Source organism: Natrix helvetica, assembly GCF_964273705.1.
Source record: "Natrix helvetica genome assembly, chromosome: Z".
NCBI classification, from domain to species: Eukaryota; Metazoa; Chordata; class Lepidosauria; order Squamata; family Natricidae; genus Natrix; species Natrix helvetica.
The window spans coordinates 19,920,446-19,932,644 of NC_138554.1; positions in this window are offsets into that span (position 1 = coordinate 19,920,446).

Sequence of the window (12,199 nt, forward strand, 5' to 3'; positions counted from 1 at the left end):
GCTGTAGCCTTCGAATTGATTATTTCCTTCCAGGCTCCGCTTGGCGAAGACGTGCGGCGATATGCAGCACTGCCGTGCACCTCCTGCACTTCCCGGCTCCTGGGGCGAAGCTGGAGACACACACCCCGCGGCCGCTGCCAATCCAGGGGGTCCCAGCAAGCCGTCCTGTGGCAGGGCGCCCCTCCAAGGCACCCTGTGCTCCCAAAGGGAGCCCACCGAAAAGGGGAGCAGCGGACGCCCACGTCCGTCGCCTTCGGGGATCGGAAGTCGTCTCCTCCTGTGTACAGAGTAATGTTGTATGCCACCTCAGCATGTGGTAACAGTTCAGCCCAGTTATCTTGTTGATAATTGATGAAACACCGGAGGTACTGTTCCAAAACAGAATTAGTCCGTTCACAAGCCCCGTTAGTGCAAGGATGGTGGGCGGAGCTTAGCCCCTGGGCAGAGCCAATTAGCTTCAGAAACTCTTTCCAGAAGAGGGAGGTGAACTGGACCCCCCTATCCAAAATTATGTGTTCAGTACCCCATGTAACTGGTATACATGTGAAATAAACAACTTAGCTAGCGACTTCACTGATGGGATTTTGGAACAGGGTACAAAATGAACTTGTTTGGAAAACAGGTCAGTAATTACCCAAATCACGGTATTTCCTAGACTCTCTGGCAATTCGACAATGAAATCCATCGATATCTCCTTGCATGGGGCCTCAGGGCGGGCCACACCTTGGAGAAGGCCCTGGGGTTTTCCCGGTGGGCACTTTGCGGCAGCACAAACGTGACAACTGGCTATATAGGACTCAATGTCTTTTTTCAATGAAGGCCACCAAAATTGTCTCTTAACCAGATGTAAAGTCTTTACAAATCCAAAATGGCCTGCCATTCTCGAATCGTGGGCCCGTTGAAGAACAATAGTTTTCAGGTCAGCAGGAACATATAATTTAGCCCCTACCCAAGCCAGTCCATTCTTCATAGTGCATTCGTTTGAATGTTCCTTGAACCAGTCATTGGACCTTGAGTTTGCACATGAGGTCTGTCATGACTTCTAAATTCGAAATGCCTTAGCTTCTAGTAATCACTGGGGCAGCTAGATTTTTTGCTGGGATGACTGGGTGAACTAAGCTCAGCTTAGAGCTGTTGTATTGGGGAAGCCTAGACAAATCATCAGCCATAAGGCTCTTCCCCCCCCCCCCCCCCCCGAATGTACTTGAGGGTAAAGTTGAAATGGTTGAAATGTTGCGCCCAACGCACCTGTTTAGGAGATAACTTACGTGGGGTCTTCAATGCTTCCAAATTTTTATGATCAGTCCATACTTCAAAACGGTGTTTTGCCCCTTCTAGGAAATGTCGCTAGGTCATCAAAGCCTATCTGACCGCAAAGGCTTCCTTTTCCCATATAGCCCATCATCTCTCTGTCTCTGTAAATTTGCGAGAGGTGTAAGTGCATGGCTGCAATTTTCCATCAGTGTTCGTTTGAAATAATACTGCCCCCACCACCACATCACTGGCATCAGCTTGAACGATAAATGGTTCCTCCATATCTGGGTTTCAAAACGGGTCCAGCTACAAAGAGTCGCTTTAATTTCTCAAAAGCGGCTTGACCCTCCATAGTCCAACTCAAAGGCTTACCTGGGCTAGGCTTGGCCTCCCCTTTTGACTTTAGGAGATTTATAATGGGCAGAACAATGCTCGCAAACGAGGGGATAAATTGACGATAAAAATTAGCAAATCCCAAAAAACTTCGTGTTTGCGGATACCCATTCAGTTACAACCTGGACTTTCACTGGGTTCATCTCGATGCCGTTGTGGAAGATGCAGTAGCCCAAGTAATCAATTTTCTCTTGATGAAATTCACATTTAGACAATTTGGCATAAAGTTCTGCGGCCCAGAGTTTCTTGAGTACTGATCGTACTAAAGTCACGTGTTCATCACATGTTTCTGTGTAGATAATGATGTTGTCAAGGAAGACCATCATGCCCTTGTACAGGTGTTCATGTAAAACTTCATTTATTAATTGCATGAAAACAGCTGGCGCCCCCTGTAGGCCAAATGGGAGTACTCTGAATTGAAAACACCCGAGTGGGCAGTTGAAAGCAGTTTTCCATTCATCTCCCTCTTTGATTCTGACTCTGTAGTAGACCTCTCTTAGGACCAATTTCATGAAGATCTTCCCTTTACCCAATTGGGCCAACATATCCTGCATCAGAGGTAGGGGTATACATTTTCCACGGACACACTACTAAGATTCTTGTAGTTAACACAGAGATGAAAGAAGCCATCTTTCTTTTCTCTAAACAACACAGGAGTGGCCACACGTGGCCTAGAAGGTTCAATAAACCCCCTTTTCAAATTTTTGTCAATAAACTTCCGTAATTCTTCCATTTCGCGTGGGGTCATTGAGTAAATCTGGGGTTTTGGAAGTTTTATTCCTGGGAGGATCTCAATGCTGCAATCTGTTGCGTGGTGAGGGGGTAATTTATCAGAGGATTTTTCACTGAAAACGTCCTTTAGGTCCCAATATTCCTTTGGATTTTCTCCTCCCCCTCAATTTTTTTCTGCACCGCGGCCGCTAGGTTGGTAATATTGGAAACCCTCCCTTCTCCCTCAGGAGGTTTAGCAGATCAGATGCGCAAACACCCTTTCTTCCAGTTGATGTGTGGGTTCCATTTACGTAACCAGGGTAAGCCCAGTATGAGAGGCTGGTCCATCCCTGGTGTCACAATGTCTATAGGTTCAGTCAGAAAATGGGCAGGAGCCCCCCACCCCCAGCTATAGATCCATCTAGCTGGCAAAAAGCAATGGGGACTTTCAAAGTTCTCAGTTTCAAGCCCATTTTTTCCACCACTTCCGGGCTAACAATGCAACATGTGCATCCTGAGTCTAAAAGGGCCAGCATTTTTGCTTGGGCGGCAGTAGAGGGCACTTTAAGTTCTACTGGGATGGTCATGGGGCCCGATTGGGAACTTACCAGACGGTCATAATCGGATTCGGTTTCCCTTTCCCCTGATGAGGAGGAGCGTTCTTCTTCTCTTGGGATGGGAGGGAATTGCGCAACAGATTCCACCCCTTTCATGGCGGTGTCCCTTCTGTTCCCAGGTTGTCTGGTTTCCTCTCCCCACCCCTGGCAGAGGGCTTTGGGCTAATCTTGGAACGGCAATTTGGTGCCCGTTGCCCCTCCTTTCCACAACGGAAGCAGGTGTAGACCAGGGCTTGCTTGTAGACCAACTTTTCCTCCTTTCAGAGTTCCTTTGGGGGTGGGTGGGAGGGGTAGCTTTCTCTTTCTCACTGTCTTCGCAATACTTGTCTCTCAGATCGATCTCCACGTCTGCTGCCAATTCGTACCAGCATTGCCAGTTACGAGGGGGGGGGGGCTGTTTACACAGTTTTGGTATATATCTTTTTTAAGCCATCCATAAAACTGTCCATTAAAGCTTCTTCTGACCTATCCTGCATATAAACGGAGAATTCACAAAACTCTTGTATGTAATCAGCCACTGGGTTCTTCCCCTGGGTAAGGGTTTTCATTCTGATTCTGCCCTTCCACTCCATGAGTGGGTCATCAAAGCATTTTCTCAGGGCGGCCATAAATCTATTATAATCTCAGGAGGGGGGAGTCATTGTTATGCAGGGCAACCATCCATGCCGCTGCCTTGTTCTCCAGCGCCATGGTAACAACTCTTACCTTGGCTTCTTCTGTGGGGAGATCCTCTCCGAACTGTTGCATGAAATTCCAGACTTGAACCAGGAAAAATCCTAGTTTCTTTGGGTCACCTCCAAATTTCACACCAAGCGGAGGAACTTTTGCCATTCAGCGTCTGCAGGGGGGGCTCCTCCTCTTGGAAGGGTTCTCGTGGCTGCTGCTGCTGCTGGGGCTTCCCCATCCTGATGAGCTCCACTGTCTGCCCCCAGGGCCCCCCTTGGGCAGAACAGGGCTTCTGCAGTTCTCTCTTCTAGGTCTGGGAGATCAGCTTCTCTTTTGGGACTGCTCTGGCATAAACGTCGCCTCTCGTAAATGAGGGGAGCCTTATGTACCACGGACCTGGCGTTAAGCGACACCAGCCAGAGACCAGGGTCCTGTAATCCTGAGCACCCGGGGGTGCGAGAAGGGCGATGAGGGTCAGAATGCGCGATTGCTCTTAAACAGCAAACCCGTGTCCTCTGAACATCATTTGGCCCTCGGCCCCCACCATATCTGCCTCTCCCACAAACAGTAGAGATGGTGAACCCCCCAATGGAATGGCTTAATGTCTCCCCCGGAATCCCAACCCTTCCTAGCCCTCCCAACCCGCGCCCATTAGTTAGCTCTGGCCTGTGCCCTGGCAGACTCCCCCCCCCCAAGACTGTCTGAGCCTTCCAAATCAACCCCCCTCCCCCCCTCAAAATTTGGTTTAAAAGCCCCTGTAAAAAACCCTTAAGAAGTCTCTTCTTCACATGCCACCTCTTGGGATCCCAAGATCCGTCATTAAGGAAGCGTCTTGATAGTTCAAAAGGCCATCCCTGGGAAAGAGGGAGTTCGCGGAGGGAATAAAGTTCTGTCACAGTACAACATAGAGGAGAGTGTGGCATCAACCAAACGGGATGACATCATGGGGAGATGGAACGAGGAGATGACATGTTCACAGGCGGAGGGGCAGCCGGCAGTGTTCAAAGGGTAGCAGGAAGCTATGTCCATCATAAAAATAGTCGGTGTTGGGGACAACATGTAAGGGTAATGGACAGCTGTCCAAAATCGCAGCAGATGCTAGATTGTGAGGTGGTAAAGTGGCCAGTGATCGCGGCAACGAGGACAGTGGCGGCATCGGCGGCTGCTCCAACTCCGACTCCCACAGCTAAGCTCTGCCCATGCCAGCCGCACTCACATCCATCACCAGGGCCGCACTCCATTGACCCAGTCCATAATATCACAGGAGGGGGGATTAAATGGCCAAATGGTACAGTATGGTGGCCCAGGCAACGATGGTAATACCGGGGGGGCACAGCAAAGGACCCCCCCACTCCAACTGCGAACACGCCAACTCCCGAAGCCATCTTCCGCTGGCGTTAGTATCCGTGCCAGCTGCCTCAGCCCCTCCCTGCTGATCTAATTTATCATGTTCATAAGCAAGGAGGAGGGGGGGGAGCAACCCGATAATACCACGGCGTGGGGAGCGGCAGCTGTATAGACCCCAGACCGGGCATCCCCGCCCCCGCCACCGACCATACCCACGCTGGCTGCAGAGACCCCAGGCCAGGCGTCCCACCCCAGCTGCTGACCACACCCACGCCGGCAGCTGACGCTCTCCATTCTCCTTTCACCGCTAACCACCCCATTTCACCCACGATAGTCCGGATATAAGGCAGGACATCGCAGCTCAAGGGTATCCCCGAGGTCTCAGGAAGTTCTCATAACTGGACCTGGAACCAACGATGGAATAGGGTACCCCTGCAAGCCCCAAGAAGGACAATCGTCTCCCCGAAGCTCTCCTCAAACGTGACAGGACACCATCTTGGGCATGCATAGTAGAAAGTGAGTAATGCAGAAGGCTGCAGATAGAAAGTTCACCCCTCACACTTTTATTGGGGCTCTGGAAGAAAGTAACAGAAGGTTAGACAGATCTATTGTAAACAAAGAAAGATGTTCAGCCTGCGACAAAATGGCCACAAAAAGTATGACAGGAAGGAAGGATGTGTTTCTGCCATGATGCAGAACTGAGATGCTTGCCAGAAAGTCAGTGTGGCTCAGCTGGCAGGGCTCATTGTACCAAGTTTGTGAGGTAGCAAAACACTACTTTTGGTCCGGAGCAAGACAAGTAAGGCAGAAATTGCCTTCACCAGAGGCTAGAGTTGAATGGAGGATGTATGTTTGAATGTTACTGTCCTCTAAACATGGTTAATGGGGGACCCTCTCCTTGGTCAAGCAGGATAAGTCCCAAAGTTGTTCTGACCTAAGCTTCCCAAAAGCATGAGGCCGACTCCTTGTCCCGATAAAACCCCTTTTATTTAAAGTGAATTCCTCTCCAGCAAAGTCCCGTCCAACAGTCTTTCAAGATATTTCACAATTACAGACCTTTATCAGGCTTGGAGAGCTGCCAGGCTGATGTCTCCCAAATGCCACTCTGTAGCAGACAATACTTGGCAAGAAGTGAGGAACAGATCTTCATCCTAATGAATTGAACTAATTGTCTCCTGCAAACTCCCCTCCCCTTTCGCTCCTCTTTTATTTTCTCTGTGGGGGATGGCATTCACCATCCACTTGTGGCTTTACTCCCAAGTGGACCCTTGTTCCTTAGCTGTTCCCTTCTCCTGGCAGCTCTGTGCATGCGCACACTGGGAACAGGCTCCAGCTGTTCTTCTTCCCCACTGATGCCCGACTCTGAAGGCAGCTGATAACTTCAGATAGCCCTGGCCCCCTCTCTGCCTGTGACACAGAGCCTTTTCCAGACTCTATTCCACCCCAACCTCGTCACTCTCTGGATCTGCTGCCAGATGTGCTGGCTGCTGGCAGGCCACAACAAAAGTGTAGAGCAGGGGTGTCAAACTTGATTTCATTGAGGACCGCAACAAGGTTGACCTTGGAGGGGGGGCAGGGGGCATGGCTACAGTGGTGGGTTACTACCAGTACACCCCGGTACGGGTGCACCGGTGCCTGTCAGGAGCACCAGGTACTGTTCCGGTACGGTGCTCCGGAGGGCCCACCCGCCCGCCCGTGCTCGTTACCGGTATTTGAGCTCTTCAGTGCTTCCGCACACATGCCCAGAGCGTATGCTGCCTGTGCAACACTCCACCGAGTAACTGGAGCATCGTGGAGGCGTCGCAGAGGCATCATGGAGGATCACAGGAGATAAGGATGCATGCACACGCTGTGTGTCTGTGCGCATGTGCTGCATACGCTCATGTGGTGGACACCGGGCCCCGTTGCACCGTACCAGTTGCACCGGGATCTGGAACCCACCATTGCATGGCTAGCTCAACATGATGTTGGGGGCACCTGTGGTGGCCTGAGTGCTATGACAGCAAAAATGGGCTCCCAAGCTCCATTTTCTGTTGTGATGGCCTTTTGCAACCCTCTGCCAGCGAAAATTTAGGGAAACAGCCCTCCTGCAACCCTCTGCCTGCGAAAAAGGAGCTCCTTTTCACTAGAAGAGGCACCACGGGCTAGTCCTTTGCTGCTTCAAGAGCGGCCCTGCGAACCAGATCTAAGCACCCTGTAGGTCAGATCCAGCCCCCGGGGCCTTGACACCCCCAGTGTAGAGAGTAATCAAAGTGCATGATAAAGTCCCAGCTTGATTCTCCTGTTAGTGGACAATAGAAAATAATAGGCTTGCAGAACCAGAGGCCTTTTTCCTTACACCAATTACATCGACCTCTGTTTTTGACTTTGGAATTATTTGACAACGCAACTGTCAGGAATTCAGCTTTACGTTGCCTGTTGTCATCTTTCTTTCTTTCTTCTTTTCACAAAGACCTTTCATGCAATCTCCATTAATTGTTCGGGGCACTCTGAGATATCAAAGCCATGACTAGCATGCGGGCATTTTCAGGATCCAGGGGATTGATTGGATGTTTTATATGCTTCAACCAGCCTTTGGAAGAAGGCTTCGGGACTTTCGTCTGGTTTTTGGTTTACAAGAGAAGGCTTGGACTTCGTCACTGGAGGTTTTGCAGCCTGCTCTAAGCCCTTAAGAATTAGTGCCTGACAGTCCTGGAGGGGGGTCTGCAAAAAGGACTTTCTTACTTTTTGCTATTCCCACTGGTAACTTTGTCCTACTGCTAGTATTCTGTAGCTGCCTTGTATGATAAGGAGGAGCATATGGAGGGAGACCTTCCTCTTCATAGGGTGCGGTCTTTAGGAGAGGCTTTTTTTCGGGGTGACTCTTTTTGACCTCACATTTGCCATTTCCTTTTATTCAAGCCACACAGACCTTCATGGCTTCCTTTTTGCTAACTGGAGGGCTCTTTCTCTCACTGGGTGTGGGATTCTAACTATTGGCCCCTCCTCGACAATTCTTCCGGCAGTTCCCCTGGCCTCCCACTTTTCCTGTCTAAGGGCCTCGGCAAGAACAATTACATTTCTTCTTGCTCTTTGAAGTTCCTTCTTCTCTGAGATTTTGAGCCCACTTAAAATACGTTTTGTATGCTCATTCCACAAGTTCAGAGACGCCTTTCCTGGTCCCCCTTTTTTATCCTAATGTCATCTGCAGAGTGACCAATGAAGATCATATTGACCATTCTCTTATTTCTTCAACCTCAGGATCTAATGTGGTATATTGCCCAAAGGTTTGATAATGCATTCTAGGAATTCCCCTGGATTTTCATCCTGTTTCGGGTGAATTTAATAAACCTTCCCTAAATTCTTAACTTTTGTTTGAATCCTAACAAAACTAAGGTCCAATAGTTTTGCAGCTGAATGTATGAGGTTCCCAATCTGGTTCCTTCAGTAACCATGTCTAGTCTGGATCTTTTGCATGATCCTTCTGCAAAGGCTTATTCATGGTTACCTTCACCAGCCTTCTTTTCTCTGGGGTTAATAAAATTTCCATCAGACTTTGTATGTCAGCCTAAGCAGACTGGTGAGTTCAGAAAAATGATGCAAAAAGGACATGCATATCATCTGGATTTTCTCTATAAGCAGGAATTTGATTTTTCCAATTATATAAATCAGCCATTGAAAATGGAGCATATATCCACACCTTATGTAGCTCCCCCTCAGCTTCTGGCAATAATATTCCCTTAGGGGCAATTTGAGTTTTTATCTCAACTGCTCCCTTGGACCAGATTTGTGGTCCGCTTGATCTGTCCCTTCGATAACATTTTTGGTTTTCTTTCTCCTGGCCCCACCTAATAGGACGGTTTGTTCTTTCTTTTTAACAAAAAAAAAAAAAAAAACCACACACACTTAAACACATCATCAAGGTCAACCATGCAAGTTAAAACAGCACAGGAACTAAATGTTTCATTGAGACTCTCTTTTTCTTTTTCTTTCCTCCTTGAGGCTTGTACAATGGGGGTGAGGATAATTTCTCTGCCAGAGACTTTACTAAAACCTTCTTAAAGTTTTTTTCAACATGCATTGGAGGGGAATGCTCCCCCCTCCCATGTTCTATTTCTAACACACCTTCTGCTGACCTGCGGTCCCGGAGCTCATGGTCACCAACAGGAACTGCAGCAGATTAACCTCCCACACAAACCTAGAGCCTCATAGGATACACCGGTTCCGTTTGGAAGGGATGCTATCCCGGGCTCAGGGGGGTGATCGGGCCCCCTCTTCCACTCCTAACCGAGTGGGTCTACAATTCTTTTGATTCTTGCCTGCAGGCGTCTTCTTTCTCAGCTGGCGTAATTTTTATTAACTTGTCCTGATCCTGGTCAGATTCTTGGATCGGTGGTGTCCTCCAGGTGCCCAAGGGAGATCATCAGCCCTCTCCCGGAGAAAGGTCTCCATCGACACCTGAAGATGGGCAAAATGGCCTTGATGGGGCACCAGTTGGTCTGTTCAGTCCTCAGCAAAATATCACTCTAAGTCCTGCTGTGGTCACCAGAATTGTTGCAGAAAATGACACGCTTAGATTTCTCAGGATACAGGAAAAGTTTATTTGGCAGCCAGGTTCAGAAAGCTACCCATGGCTAGCATTACAAGTTCTGAACAACTTCATTATCGAAGCACACATTCTTATACATTCTCAAAGGCAGCGTAACACGGAAACACTTAACTCATTTCTAATTGGTTACCTTGAGGAAAAAGCCTTATAAGGAGATGGGGGTCTTACTTCTCCTTTTGTCTTGGGCCATAGGTACTGACTATGTGTCTTTATGCGAACTTTAATTGAACCTTGTGGTTTTGGACTTTTGACATAGGGATGTTTGCTGGAACATGTTGTGGTTGAAGGCTGATGACATTTCCCTGTCCCTTTAAGTAAGCTTCTAACTGTCCCTTTTATGCCACATCTTCATTCTTATATTTTAATCCATATTTTATTCTACTTTAGAACAGCAGGCCAAGATCGTCTGTAAATAACAAAGGGAGGGAATTATCACCCATAACTAACTTCCCAACTTGATACCAGAACTAGCTTCTTTTTGCTGTAAAGTCGAATTTGTGAACGGAAAATATAACAAACTGAAGCCAATGTATACTTTACTGCTACATGCTGCTCTTAGGGGGTGTGGAGGGAAAAACACATCTTTTTATGTGGAAATTCTTAGGAATGTTACTCTTCCCAGGGATTCACAAAATGAAAATAGTTTCATGGGGAATCTATGAATAAAATGTGACCTTGCTAAATTAGATGGCGATTGTCACGTAGGGATAATTTTTACTGTTGTTTTGAAATAATTAAATGTGGGAGAAGGCAGTAATTCAGATCGGGACAGTGATAGTTATAAGAAATGAGGTTTCTCCCTCTTAATGCCACAATCCTAACCTATGGCCCTTCATGCCACAGGCTATTTTTTCAAAAAAAAACCAATGCAGCAACAAGCTATAACAAATATACAGCTAGTATTTGATTAATGACCATAGTTTGCACCAGAATTTTCATTGCTAAGCAATGGGGTTGTTAAGTGAGTTGTGCCCAATATTACAACCTTTTTTGCCATGATTGTTAAGTAAATCACTGCAGTTGTTAAGTGAATCTAACTTCCCCTGTTGACTTTGCTTGTCGGAGGCCAGCTGGGAAGGTTGCAAATGGTGATCACATGACTTTAGGACACTGCAGCCATCATAGATTCATGCTGGTTACCAAGTGCTTGAATTTTGATCACCGACCCTGGGGATGTTATGACAGTCTTAAGTGCGAGGAATGGTCATAAGTCACCTTTTTCGGTGCCATTGTAACTTAGAACCATCGCTAAACAAATGGTTGTAAGTGGAGGACTAACTGCAGGGCCCAATTGAGTCCTTAGATGAATGTATTCAGCAATCAGCTCGTCAGGATGGGTTTGTGAATGTATGTAGTTTGTCTGGTTATATCAGAATAGAGCTGGAAGGGACCTTGGAGGACTTCTAGTCCAGCCTCCTGCTCAAGCAGGAGACCCTATATATTTCAGGCAAATGGTTGTCCAATCTCTTCTTTAAAACCTCCAATGATGAAGCACCTACAATGTCTGAAGGCAACTTCTGTTCCATTGGTTAATTGTCCTGACAGGTGCTTTGGTAAATAAATTGACCCCCTCCTCTTTGTGGCAACCTCTCAAATATTGGAATACTGCTATCATGTCCCATCCCGTCACACCTAGTCCTTCTTTTCTCTAGACTAGCCAAATCTGCAAATTTTCTTCATATGTTTTATTTCCCAGGCCTTTAATAATCTTAGTTAGTCTTCTTAGCACTTTTTCCAAAGTCTCAACATCTGTTTTGTAGTGTGGTGACCAAAACTGGATACAGTATTCCAAATGTGACCTTACTAAGGCTTTTTAAAGCAGTACTAATATTTCAGGTGATTTTAATATATAACTTGTGCTAAAAGTATTTGACAGCTCAAGGAAGATATGTCCTTTCTCTAGGTCACACTTTGTTACCACAATTCAACCGTCTCAATATCCCCTAAATCTGTTGGGGTGGCTGTTGTCCTTAGTTATACTGACCTTCCTTTTCAGGGAGATCAGCATTTTGTTTCTGCTTCCATTCCAACCACTGTGTCCTCATATTAACTTTGTGAGGTAGGTTAGGTGTAGATAATTGGCAGCCTGTAATTATTTAATAAACCTTGTGATGGAGTGGTGATTTGAACCTGTCTTGCCCTGAATTTAGGTCAACCTGTAAACTCTGTCACCATAAAGGTGGCTCGCTGGAGTACTGTACAGGAAGTCCTCATTTAACAACCACAACTGAGATCAGCAACTCAGTCAGTAAGCTAAGCAAATGTGCTAATGATCTTTTTTCTGTTCTTCTTTGCTTTATAGATCTGTGAAGGTCATAAATGAGAGGATTGGTCACAAAGTTTTTTAATCACCGTCCTAATTGTGAATGGTTGCTATATGAGTCAGTTGCTAAATGAGGACCATCTGTATTGTACATATCCCCTAATTTCTAGATTAGAAGGATCTGGAGATTCTCTCAGGAGAATTTTATGGCATCTTATCTATATTTGAGTTAATAGCCTTTTTAAAAAAAAATAGAAACCACCATATTTTAGATGCCTTTGAAATCAGGGTAGGCAAAGCACTACTACATCCTAAATCTCTTTTCAAAATCTTTTATTTTCAGCTTCTATTAAAACTCAT